A 12,338-nucleotide genomic window follows, 5' to 3' on the forward strand; every position below is an offset into this window, starting at 1 on the left:
CCCTTTGAAAATATAGAACATGTATAGTTTGCAAATTATTAGCGAAGTTATTTTTTTATCATGTTGCGAATGGAGGTATATATTTCAAAACAAAATACCTGGAAGCAATTAATATTCAAGTAAAAGATTGTAAAATAACACTGGCGCATTCCTTGTATCCTTAGTTTACAACCATAAATACAGAAATCATTCAGCATTTTCCATTTTAGCGACAGAGTGGCGACATTTTTTTTGAAGCGATTGTCTAATTTCCTCAGACGTATAATAAACAGAGGAAGCAAATTGTTAAAAACAATACCGACAGAATTCCACAGTTTTTCGTAAAAATTCTTCCAGGAAAATCTAAAACCATGAATGAAGGTACACTCGACACCGCCATGGCGCCAGGTGATAATACAATTCGCATAATATAGTATATGATTATTATCACAGGATTTTACAAAAAAATCAGAACTGTAAATCACACCTGAAAGATTCGTTGTGTCGAAGATGCATGGTGGTTTATGGGCGCAGATAGCAGACACTCGAGTCATTACTCGTATGCTATCGCTAAGGAACTGGGAACAAAATAATCCTAAAAAAGGGACAGGAATGCTTCCTTGCAACGACTTTTTAAGCCGGCGTTTTGAATCAACAATAAGCATTTTTCTTCGTATTTAGGTGTTGATAACCAATAAGGGTATAGGTACATACATAGTTCTGATACTTCATATGATTTGTGAAGAGAAAAAAAGTTTTATTTATTTTTCGGACAATAGTGATAGTAGCTTGTACCATTTCACAAATTAAAATAAATTTGTAGTGTACTAGATATTGTTACATCATAAAATAAGAAAAAGTAAACAAAACAAAGACTTTTTATTCGTATATGTAGGTTCAAACAATTCGTACACAAGTGACGCTTCTGTATGGGTATTGTATTGATATCGTCTTTCATTGATTAACCTTTACTTTATTAGACCGATTAACGCTTTCACCCGTCATAGGACAGCTTCAGTCTAAAGATTGGGGTTGAAATTCAATAAAACATCTTTTTTAATTATAAGAATTTTACTTATTTTTTTATTTACTTGTTCGTCTAAAGACCTATAGGTAGGTATGTAGACAAATGTATATGTGATTGCGTACGCCTTTTAAATATCACTTTTAGATCATAATAATTAAAAATAATAATGATGAAAAATTCAACAGAAATTAAGTGAAAGTGAGTAATTACCTTAAAAAAAGAGATTTACAATTCTTCTCCACATTCGGCAGATCATATATTAAGGAATTATCACTAGGCGGGACTATATCGATCAATTATTGGCATATTTGTAAATGCACATTAAACGTCGTCTTTATCGTTTCAAAATCCTTAATTGTGATCGCTGATCCTCTTTTAACAAGTTCCCAATTTTCCTTAAAACGTAATGAGGAAGTAATTTTCTACTCCGGCCTTCTACTTTTTTAGACCTTAATAAACACTGATTTTTCCCATTTCAGATGCAAAGGTGTTTATAATAATTTGACTCAATTCGTACTTTTCGACACCGGTTTCTTATTTCTGACACTAGACTACCTGAACTGTACTCGGGGGCACTAAGCTGCATTTAAAATATAAAATACATAAATTATTCAATCCCTGATTACGTTGTTGGGATATCCCTTGTTGATTTGCTCTAATACTCAAGTTTGTATATAAAATAAATAAATTATCGACATATTCGAAAAAATATCTTGTATGCTTTGGTTACTTCCTAAGAATGACAATCATCGTGATCGTTTTTATCTATAGTTATATAAAATATATGCTTATTTTCTGTATGTAATTTTCGTAAAAATGCTGTTTTCGCAGATACTGTGATTCTGCAATCTACAGTTACAATTTTTGACATCATACGTTAATATATTTATTTTGTTTAGATTATCCGTTAAGATAGATTTGCAAAGGCTTACTTCTTCATAATTTAAAGAATAAAACAAAATACACAGCTGTACATTGTAAAAATAAATTAAAAAATATTAACACCTTGCGTAGGAATTTTAAAAAAACAATATTGCAACTGTAAAAAAATACTTTGCGTTCATTTTTATGTTGAGCTTTTGGTTGTATAGATTGTCAGATATGCGTAGTGTCCAAAGGTAAAGCCGTGCGCAGGTACACCACTTACCTTTGTACGTGGATCTACATCTACCTGTAAAATATAATATTATTATACTATAAAATACAATACTTTTGAGGTTTTCGATAGGGTGATAGCGCTGCTGGAAGAAGTATTTTATGAAAACTGCTCTAAGTACCCATACCTAAGACTATCCGTATTAATTGAAGGCAATCTGACCGTTATCAGAATCCTATGATGCATAGGGCACCGCATCTATCGATGCGGTTTTAACTTGATTTTACATCTATTTGCGCAAGGCGATAAGCATCTCGACATTCCTATTGATCAGATTCTTGAATCTACAAATGGAATATCTTTGAAGGTATACATATATATCGTAAATAAAAATTCTAAGGGTGAGGGACATTTCTGCTATATGGGAAAGAAAATGGACGAGGAATAGAAGGTAGAAAAATAAGAATAGCAAAGAATTGCTTAGGCATTCTTTATTTAATGTCTGTGCTTGTATAGGCTAGCGTATAGGACATTCGGTCTATTATTTTTATAAACCTAAAATTGTGTCGTTTCCAGTTGAATGCTTTTGTTAATACGCGTTCTCCTTAAATTTGGAGAACACAGGATCATCCTACGCAAATGGTGTTAATAAGGAACTGTAACTACAGTGACCAGAGGGCCGACCACGTGGCCTAGGAGGGTGGGGGGTGTGGGAGGAACCCGGGGTGGGGGGTCCAGGAAGTCACCAATCACAGCACACGGACGACCGTCATTATGATTGAGGAAGATACAAATTTGATCGAAATCTAGGAAACCGAGAGTAGGTACGTTTGATTTCTTGCGAAAAATGTAGTACTGTAATAGAGACTATAATATTTTAATGGAGAGTTTTATATTGTTATATTAAAATTATATAAAAATAATTTAATAATAATCGTGATTATAATAAAATACGCATAGGAAAAAAGTCTGATAAAAATATTTAAATTACATTATTAGAAGTAAAGTACTAAATGCAGTTGAAATGCGATCTTTCAGACGAATGTGTGGCATAACGATGTATGATAGATGTTCGAATGGAATCGACTAAAATGCTTACCTTTGTTGTGCTGTAATGTTACTGTTATTTTTAATTTTTGAACCAAACATCTAACAGTCAATTTGCGCGAAATTTGTTGGACAATGCGCCAAAAATTCATAATAAAGTTTCTGACTTTAAAATTTCCAAAAATGAAACAACGATCGAAATCATGGGCCCAATTGTTCTAATTATGATCACATTCATGTCATGTGTTTTAAGTGTATACCGAAATTTTACAATATTTACTATGTATTTAATTTGTGCGAACAAAACTTAAACCGATAAGATATTCAGAATTTTGCCCATTTCAACATACAAATAATAAGTTTGGGTGTAGCCAGCTTGTCTGTTGAAAGCAATTTCTTGGAATTATATTTTATTGAATTCACTAACAAGAAGGTATTTGTTGGGACATAGTTTAATAAGTAAGAGGTCATAAACATCGACCGATGGTGGATTATGAATAATATTTTCAGTAAATAAATACTAAAGATGTAAATTATTTGAAGTGCGTACCCTTTTTCTTGAAATTTTTTTAAACCTTCTCAGATTTGATTGATCGCTATACTTCATCGTGTTGGTTACCTACTCATTTGTTTATGTATATTTTAAATACATACGTTGAATAAAAAAATACATATGCTCTCTTAATGAGAGACTTCAAGACAAAATCTGTTTGCTTAGGTAGTAACGTAAGCTGGTACTACTTAGTAAGGTAGGGTAGGTTCTGGTTAAGTTTTTATATGTCACGCGGGTAAGTTAAGATAGGCACTGCTTTTCTGCCTATATGGAAGGCAAGCCCCTGACTGTACTCATAATTTAAACCTCCTTCCCTTTCAATAAATCTTTTCTTTTTAAAACCATACAATTATTTCGAAGAAAAACTTATTTTTTCACTGCGAAAACGATATTTTAAATAAAAAATTATCACATAAAATGTTACCTGGATTAAGAGAAAATAAAGTTGAGAATTAACGAATACTGGGCCTGAACATTTTTTGACATCGCAGTATAGACGAAGAAGATTATGGAAGTCTGGATACCAACAGCTTACTTATTTTACAGGCTTAGACCTGTTATAGGCTGATAAAGTGATGATTTTTTTTTTCAAAATTTTACCATTCTACCCATGATTGACACTACTCAAATTTTTGGAACTCCTTTTTATAACTAATCTCATAACACTGTACAAGTGAGTTCACTAGAGTCATCTATCGATGGATTGGGAAAGCTTTTATTTAGCAGAGACCCTTTTATTTGGATGTTTGTTAGATCCTAACCGGATGATTTTACAAACTGGGAAATGCCAGAAAATATGATGTTTTATTTTTTATGCTGCTTATAATTTTACCAGATTATTTTCTTTCACTTTATTGCAGAAAGTGTATGACCGAGTTGATAGAACGAAGCTTTGGAAGGTGTTATCTGAGTATGGGGTAAGCAGTAAACTTATCCAAGGCATTGCATCCTTGTACGAGGATAACACTGCATGCATTAGGGTAAATGGCTCATTTTCATCCTGGCTAAGCATCTCTAAAGGTGTTAAACAGGGATGTGTAATGTCACCTCACCTGTTTAACCTTCTTGCCGATAGCAGAGAAGACCTGCAGGCGTTGGTGACAAAAGTGTATAATGTGTGCAAGGAAAGTGATTTGTTGATGTATGTTAGAAAATGGTTTTTGAAAGAGAAGAATGTAGATCTGAGTGTGAAATATTCGTAAACGGAGAGATTTTGGAACAGGTAGATGATTTTGTATATTTGGGTAGTATGTTTTCTAGGGATGGAATGCTGGGATGCTGGGATGATGGGATGCTGGGAACAAAGTGAATGGTGCACTGAAAGCAGTTATAGCAAATAAAAACCTATCAGCGGAAGCTAAACTGGCATTGCACAACGGAGTCCTGGTTCCAACTCTAATGTTTGGAAGTGAAACATGGAGTTGGCAAAAGAAGGATGAAAGTAGACTGAATGCAGTCGAAATGCGATCTCTCAGAAGAATGTGCGACAAAACGATGTATGATAGATGTGCGAATAGTGAAATAATGAAGGAATGCAAAGCTGAGATAAGCATTATCGATAAAATTAAGAAAGGTGTTTTGAGATGGTTTGAAAATGTAGAACTAATGAGTGAAGAAAGAACGGTAAAACAAATTTATAAGGCGAATGTAATTGGAAAAAGGAGCAGAGGAAGACCGAGAAAAACATGGCACGATCAGGTATGCCAAATACTTGAAAGTGGTCAGGTTAGGAGTCGTAACAATCGGCAGGTATGTATGAGGAGATGCATGAACGTGGAAGAGGCGAAGAATGTTTGCAAAGACAGAGTGGTCTGGCGTTCTATTCTCTCTGCCTACCCCTGCGGGGAAGCGGCGTGATGGTTAGTTAGTTAGTTAGTTAGTTTTATTGAATTCTATATTTTATCCACCAGTTAAAAATCGATTAAGAAAAATCCAGTGGATTGCGGTTAAATATCGCCAAACACGGTGTTTATACTATATATCAATTCGCATGCGGTTTTTCTTCCTATAATGGGAACTCCCTTCAAACATCTGTAGAACGAAAACAATGTTCTGAAAGAAATTTGACATAAACCACATAAAATATCGATTATTGATAACCATGATATCATCAAATGAATAAGTAAGCTTATCAATCGGCTCTATTCATAAATCTATAAATATGTATAAATATCTATAAATCAGTAAAATATGGTTTCTAATAAGATTTTCTCGAAATATAATTTGGTGCCGTTTAGTGCCGAAAATCTCATATATGTATTACATAACCCAAAATAGGAGTCATACATAGATAATTGTGTTGATCTAGTAAATCATATTCACGTTAAAACGATCCATGCTTACAAAATTGAATTGCATCTTGATCTAAACCACAGAGATCTATATGGTAATAATATGGTCACCATTTAATAATTAAAAGATGTTTACTATTAATTCATTATACATTATTATTATCAGGAATGAATAGTCGTGTATAACCGCAGATAGAACAAATAAAATTAATCATTTTCACTGACACAAAACCACACTATATATCAAGCAGCAACATCGTTCTGAGTGATAAATAATAATCCAATAATACAACGTGCAGAGCGTTGTATTTTACAAAATGTATATTTTTGCTATAATTATGTGACTTGTGCTCAAAATTTAAAATGTGTTAACACGTATTTCAAATCATAACACTAGTTTTTTTTACAACATTTTGAGTGTGTCCAAATACTAGTTTTTTTTTTAATAAATATGTTGGACTCAACTGACCCCAAAAGAAAAATAGAAAAAAATCAGTAGGCTAGTAACAGGAGGGTCTCCTGTTTTTGCAGCAGAACGTCCTCTCGCTCGCCCTGCCCTCAACTATCCTTGTTATTTCCAGCTTCTTCAAACTCCTATTTCATTCTGACAAAAAAGAACAAATTATCCTCTCTGTTATCATGGAAAGTTTTGTACATAAAGTATTTTTATTTAATGCTATTTAACATATTATTAGAGTTTATGCCTTGTCAGAAAATACTATAATATATTATTAATGCGATTATGGTTAAAAGCATTTGCATAGACAACAATATTATAGTAATTTATTTATTTGCTTTAGCGAGCTAGCAAGACGACATTCTTTAGTACACAGACGCTGAAAATCTGACAGATTACCATAGTAATTCTGAATAAATTATTTTTTCATAACCACTTACTCGAATAGATTTTAGATATCATTACATGACAAATTTAATTATATATGGTATTTTATATGAATTTTGAAATTCGACACTCGAGATTACGACTAAGAAATATATTTTAAGTCGTATGAATAATGTTTAAATTACGTTAGAATATTACGATATGCCCGGCAACAGTCTTATGCAAATTGAATCAATATAGTCATCGACAAATTTTAGCTACGAATGTGGACGTATCAACGTCGGCGTCGTAGAGATTACGTAAAAAGGCTTTAATTTCGGGTCAACGCAAATCATCGATTTCATCGAGGGATATTTAAGGACAACCCTATCTGTTGTGCTGTTTTATATATTCCGCATAGTTTTTAGTATTCAATTGGCTTTATTATTGATTTGAATATTGTATGATAAGTTAGTTACTCACTTAATTCATATCCACATCCATCTAATAGAGTCCAAGAACCTATAGTAATATGTATATACATTAAGAATTTCTACAAAATTATCTACACGTCAAGCTAGACAGCGTGGCGACCTTTAAATCAATATGTATTCGTTTAAATTCTTAGTAAAGGTTTTTAGCGGAAAACTTTCAAGTTATAATATGGATATAACATATCTTTTTCATTAAATATAGATTATGTTCAGAAGAAAATTTCAACATGTAATGAAAAAAAAGGTATATTGTGATATAACAATGGCTCCATTCTACAAAAGTGATTACCGACTAAATTTAATAGTTAATTAAAACACAATAGAAAAACAATGCATCATTATAGGTATTACACGCGCATTCAATTTGTGATTGTGCCGTGATTTTTGAAATTTTACGTAACACGTGTGTTTGTCATTTTTAGAATGTAAATTGTTATTTTTAAGTATTGGTTAAGAATGAAGGAATGTAAAATAAAAAGCAATTATCTGAAGTAATAACAAAAACCAACTGCCAAAGAGGTTTTTCAAATTGATGATTTTATGTGCGTGAGGCTGGAACATAGGGGTGAGGATTTAAGTTAATATATTTTTTAGCGTAATACGTTACAAGGACAGAAAATGAACAGGAAAACTGAATACCGCCAAAAATTTTTTTCCGAATGAAATTGTATCAGTGCAAAAGTAAATAAGATTTTTTTATGCAAGTTTTTCATACGTACAATAAAATAAAACATTAAAATTATTTTCAAATAAATCTCGCAATCAATATCATGACATTGTTTACAATATCCTTCATGAAATTTCTAATTTTGCGATTTAATAATATGATTCCAGTTGGAAATTTGACATGCCAACGAAAATCTATCATTAGTCAACTTATGTAAATGATTATAAAAAAATAATAAACAGGTTGGCGAGGTCAGGTGGGCTTAACCGACGTAACCCTACACGTTATCTAAAGCTCGAGTATTGGCATACGAGCACACTAGACTGGCCGGCATAGGAGTGTGTGGTGACCTCGACACGGCCAAATGCCACACTGTCCTTCTGCCATTTCCGTGTGCAACAATAAACTTACACTCTTGACTATTCGCTTTATAGACACACTGACTCCACTTTACTCGCCTGGAGCTAAATTTACGTAAAGATGTAAGCGGTATAATTATTATAAATCAACATCGTGTACATTTTGATACCTCAACGTAGATGAAGAAGAATATGGAAGTCTGAGTATTTACAGGGCTTGTGGCCTGTCATGGACTGGTTAAATAATCATTTTACACAAGTGCAACATTCACCATTATACCCATGATTGACAACTACACCATTCAAATTTTCTCTTTTTTTTCTCAAACTCGCACGACAATGTGGGTAGATCACCAATCATGGATAGAATGGTAAATATTGCACTTTGTAAAGTGATCACGTAACCAGCGTATGACATATCATAGGCCCTGTTAATACCCACACTTCCATCTTCTTCTTCATCTTTGTCAAATATAAAAATAACTCCTAAATGGAGAAAACCCAGAAATATGAACAAGTATTTGGACACACTCGGAATGTTGTCAATATGATGTCATTTGAAACACTTTGCAACGCATGAAACCGATGCTATCACGTTCGATTTATGAGTTTAACTCCGCGTGTTTCAAATATTTTACCATTATTATTCAATCCATCTATCTTTTTTACATACTACGTATCTAAATTACAAAATATAAAAATCGATTTGTGATCACTAACGCCAGCCTACGAAATGTCATAAGCCTTATAAATTCTAAGACTAACATATAGTTTTTCATCTTTGTTGAAATGTCAATCAAATTTCATGGTTGGCAATCATTTTCAGCTAAAGATTTGTACAATTTTCGAGTTTAGTCCGAAATGAAAAAACAAATACTTTGATACCAGAAAAATATTTAATGAAAAATGCAAATAAAAATAGTGAAAATAAAACAAGTTTATGACCATAATGGGTAGATAGGTTTTTTCATAAGAGGCTTATTATATGTTATTTTATTTCATCATATTTATATGTTTTTATGAGTAGGTACATATATACTACATTTATAATAAATTATATGAATTCATGAAACGGTTTCTGATGTTTTCCGTGCGCGGAAATTTGTGTTAAGCTTAAGGATTATTAAACTTTATAAAATGAAATGTATAAAAAATTTACTGTGAAATATAGGGTAGTGTGTCTTAATATACATTTTATAAAGTTTATAAAATGTGCCACAAAGTATCTGCAGAAAACATTCAAGAAATAAAGGATTATTTTTAGGAATAGGACAACACATCCTATTTAAAATAGTATATATTTTTAGAATGGAGTTGATAATTGGCATTTTCCGCTATGGTAATAGATCAAACATTTTATTATTGAGTGAGGCAGACGGCATGGCGGCACGAGAGTGACGCGGGCGATCCTCCCACTGCCGTCTACTCTGCTGCTACTACTTACTCTTGCGTTTGGCATCCCGCGACTGTGATAACTCCAATTGCTAATTATCCTCTTCCTTACACGGGTCATGTTTGGTGCCTACCTTACTACCTACAGCCGCAGCGTCGGTGAGCTGAATGACAGTTCTTCTCTTGTACCGCGCATGGGACACTGCCTTCTGTACATATAATATTATAATAACAAATTACACGTTTAGGTAAGAGAAGTAATTCAGTAACATCTACTCTAGAAGGTGGACAACACTACATTTCTTTAAAAAAATATATTTATTAAATTATTCAAGGCTTAGTTTTACTTTAAACACCGTCTCATCCAAAAAAATATGTTTTTAGTTTTTAACTAACCAACCTGATTTTGTTTGCTGTATATTTTATATTCTTTTTAAATTACAATTTTAAGATGTTATTTATTTATTCCTTAATCGGATGTATTTTTATTTTTATACAATTTCATATTTTACGATTTTGTTGCCATTTTATATAATATTTAAGTGTCTTATATAAAATAATAAATTTTAAACAATACCTCGGACGGAAGTCCTGTAGGTGATTTTTTGTGAATTGGATCTATGAAATAGTTTACTTTTTCTACATAAGCATGAAAAAATTACATTAATTACTTGAATTATCAAAACATGTGTATTCTTTGCATATCAGTAATAATGAAACAAATTACAGCAGTGTTTAATACAAAGATTTCCCCCGAAGCAAAAGACCCTCTAATAACTATCTTATTTTTACTTATATCACCTCCATTACGTCATATTATATCCAAGAAGAGTGGTTGTGCCTGAGATACCAGTTGCAGTAAACGAGACGTTTAATTCGAACATCCTCTCGCGGCAGCAACTTGATAATCTCGTGAGAAGTGTCGATTGTAATAATCCGTGATGACCGGAAATTCCCGCCCTCCCCTTGCGCCTGCGTGACACTTTCTACAGTACCTACGTATAACGTGGCCGCTTCGGCCGCCTCGGCCTCCTACGCCACAACACGTTACCAACATTGAGGTAAATATTTTTGACAAAAGAGATTCGTTGTCTTGTATTTCTCAAATTTATTCGGGTTCAATTCACTTAACCATTCACTGCATAGTTTATCAAATATGTTACATACCCAAAAGTTATTGTTAAAACGTTCTCTAAAAATATAAGTAACCATTCTTTGTTGTTACTGATTAGATATATTCATAACTCAGGTATATAGTTCATAATTTAGCCAAAAGACGCGCTTTGAACGTCAAAAACTTCACTTGTCCCTCAAGACGAACTGTCAATGAAGTCATGCAGTCATGCAGTGAAGTGTTAATTCAAAGAGGCGTTCCTTTTCGTGCTGTTTTTAAAAAGACCAAATAATCAGAAGATAATTTTGTATTTGAGACAACCACGCATGTCTCAAGTAGTTGTATTAGTGCCCCAGTATTGTACTAGTATACTTTTCCAAGCCAGACATACTGGCATGCTCGTTATTAGTTCCAGACTTGGCGTATGGCAGATTGTGTCTTACGTCGTAGACGATTAATAAAATTTTATGTGGAAAACACATCCGGTCAGGAATCTAAGTACAATGTCCAAGACTATTTTAAATGGAATCAAGTTAGAATCCGCGTTTATTATAGTTACGTATGTATGTACATACATGACTATTTCAAAAGATAAATATTAAAATATAGGTGGCTTTTAACAATCAAAGGAGATTAATTTTAATTATGAGGAAAAACAGCCAAAAAACTTATCCATGTTATATAACGCGTTAAAAACTTCGTAGAGGTATCACATTTTCACAAAGTTTGTTTTCTTATATATTTGTTTTCAACATATTTTGTTTTCATATATATTTGTCAAAAATTAAAATATAAGTATATGTGTGAATGTATTCAGATTTTCAGTAGCACTACATGTGAAAGTTTTATATGTTTAATGAAAATCTGCAATCGTTAAAGCATCTATCTTATGTTATATGTCATGAATTAAAAAAATATATATATTTTCATGGATGATTTTGATTTCAGCTAATTATCTATGGGAATGCATATTATTATTAATTCTTGGCGTTATATTGCGGATATATAGTACGGTTAAACTTGATTCTTCTTGCAAGTCTAACCATATAAATCATTTATTCGTAAAGTTCGCAAGAAGAAGGCGAGCTTGAATTTGTAAGTAGATTCGAGTATCTAAGGTGGCTTTTCGTAATTCGGTAAATCGGAATAATTGCATCAAGCGGAGAGTTCGTCACCCTGCCTAACTAAGTCCATATTTCACGAGTATTTAGTGAGATGACAGTTTCTAATTAGTGTCGTCTGTAATTATTATTATTAAGGGGTCCTCCTGACTGGAATGACCCCAGAATGTGGTTCCTTGACCCCAAATCATAATTGTCGAAGCATTTCAAGTGCGTTCGGGCTCTGCGTTAGATCATTTGTAATTACATCGCGCAGGGAAGAATCAAACCCGATTTCAATAATTTTTCGAAGGAAAAACATTAATTCTGAAATGTTATCGATTCGAAAAACTGTATACAAAAAAATAATTTTTACAATTTTTTATTGATACTTCA

The 12,338-nt window shown here is 32.6% G+C and overlaps 1 long non-coding RNA gene across 2 annotated transcripts in view; it reads left to right on the forward strand.

The window, feature by feature from the left end:
- LOC148311655 (uncharacterized) overlaps window positions 1-12,338 on the forward strand; it is a 53,172-nt gene that overhangs the window by 29,411 nt on the left and 11,423 nt on the right. Inside the window, exon 3 of one of the 2 annotated variants that reach the window (XR_015837224.1) lies at window positions 1,486-1,681. The exons of the other annotated variant lie outside the window; for it this stretch is intronic. This is a non-coding gene — a long non-coding RNA (uncharacterized LOC148311655). Of the gene's footprint in view, window positions 1-1,485; window positions 1,682-12,338 lie in introns of those variants that run through there. 2 annotated transcript variants of the gene reach the window in all.

Source organism: Brachycentrus maculatus, unplaced genomic scaffold, assembly GCF_059751285.1.
Source record: "Brachycentrus maculatus isolate JH-2025_06_01 unplaced genomic scaffold, ASM5975128v1 h1tg000060l, whole genome shotgun sequence".
Taxonomy (NCBI): Eukaryota; Metazoa; Arthropoda; class Insecta; order Trichoptera; family Brachycentridae; genus Brachycentrus; species Brachycentrus maculatus.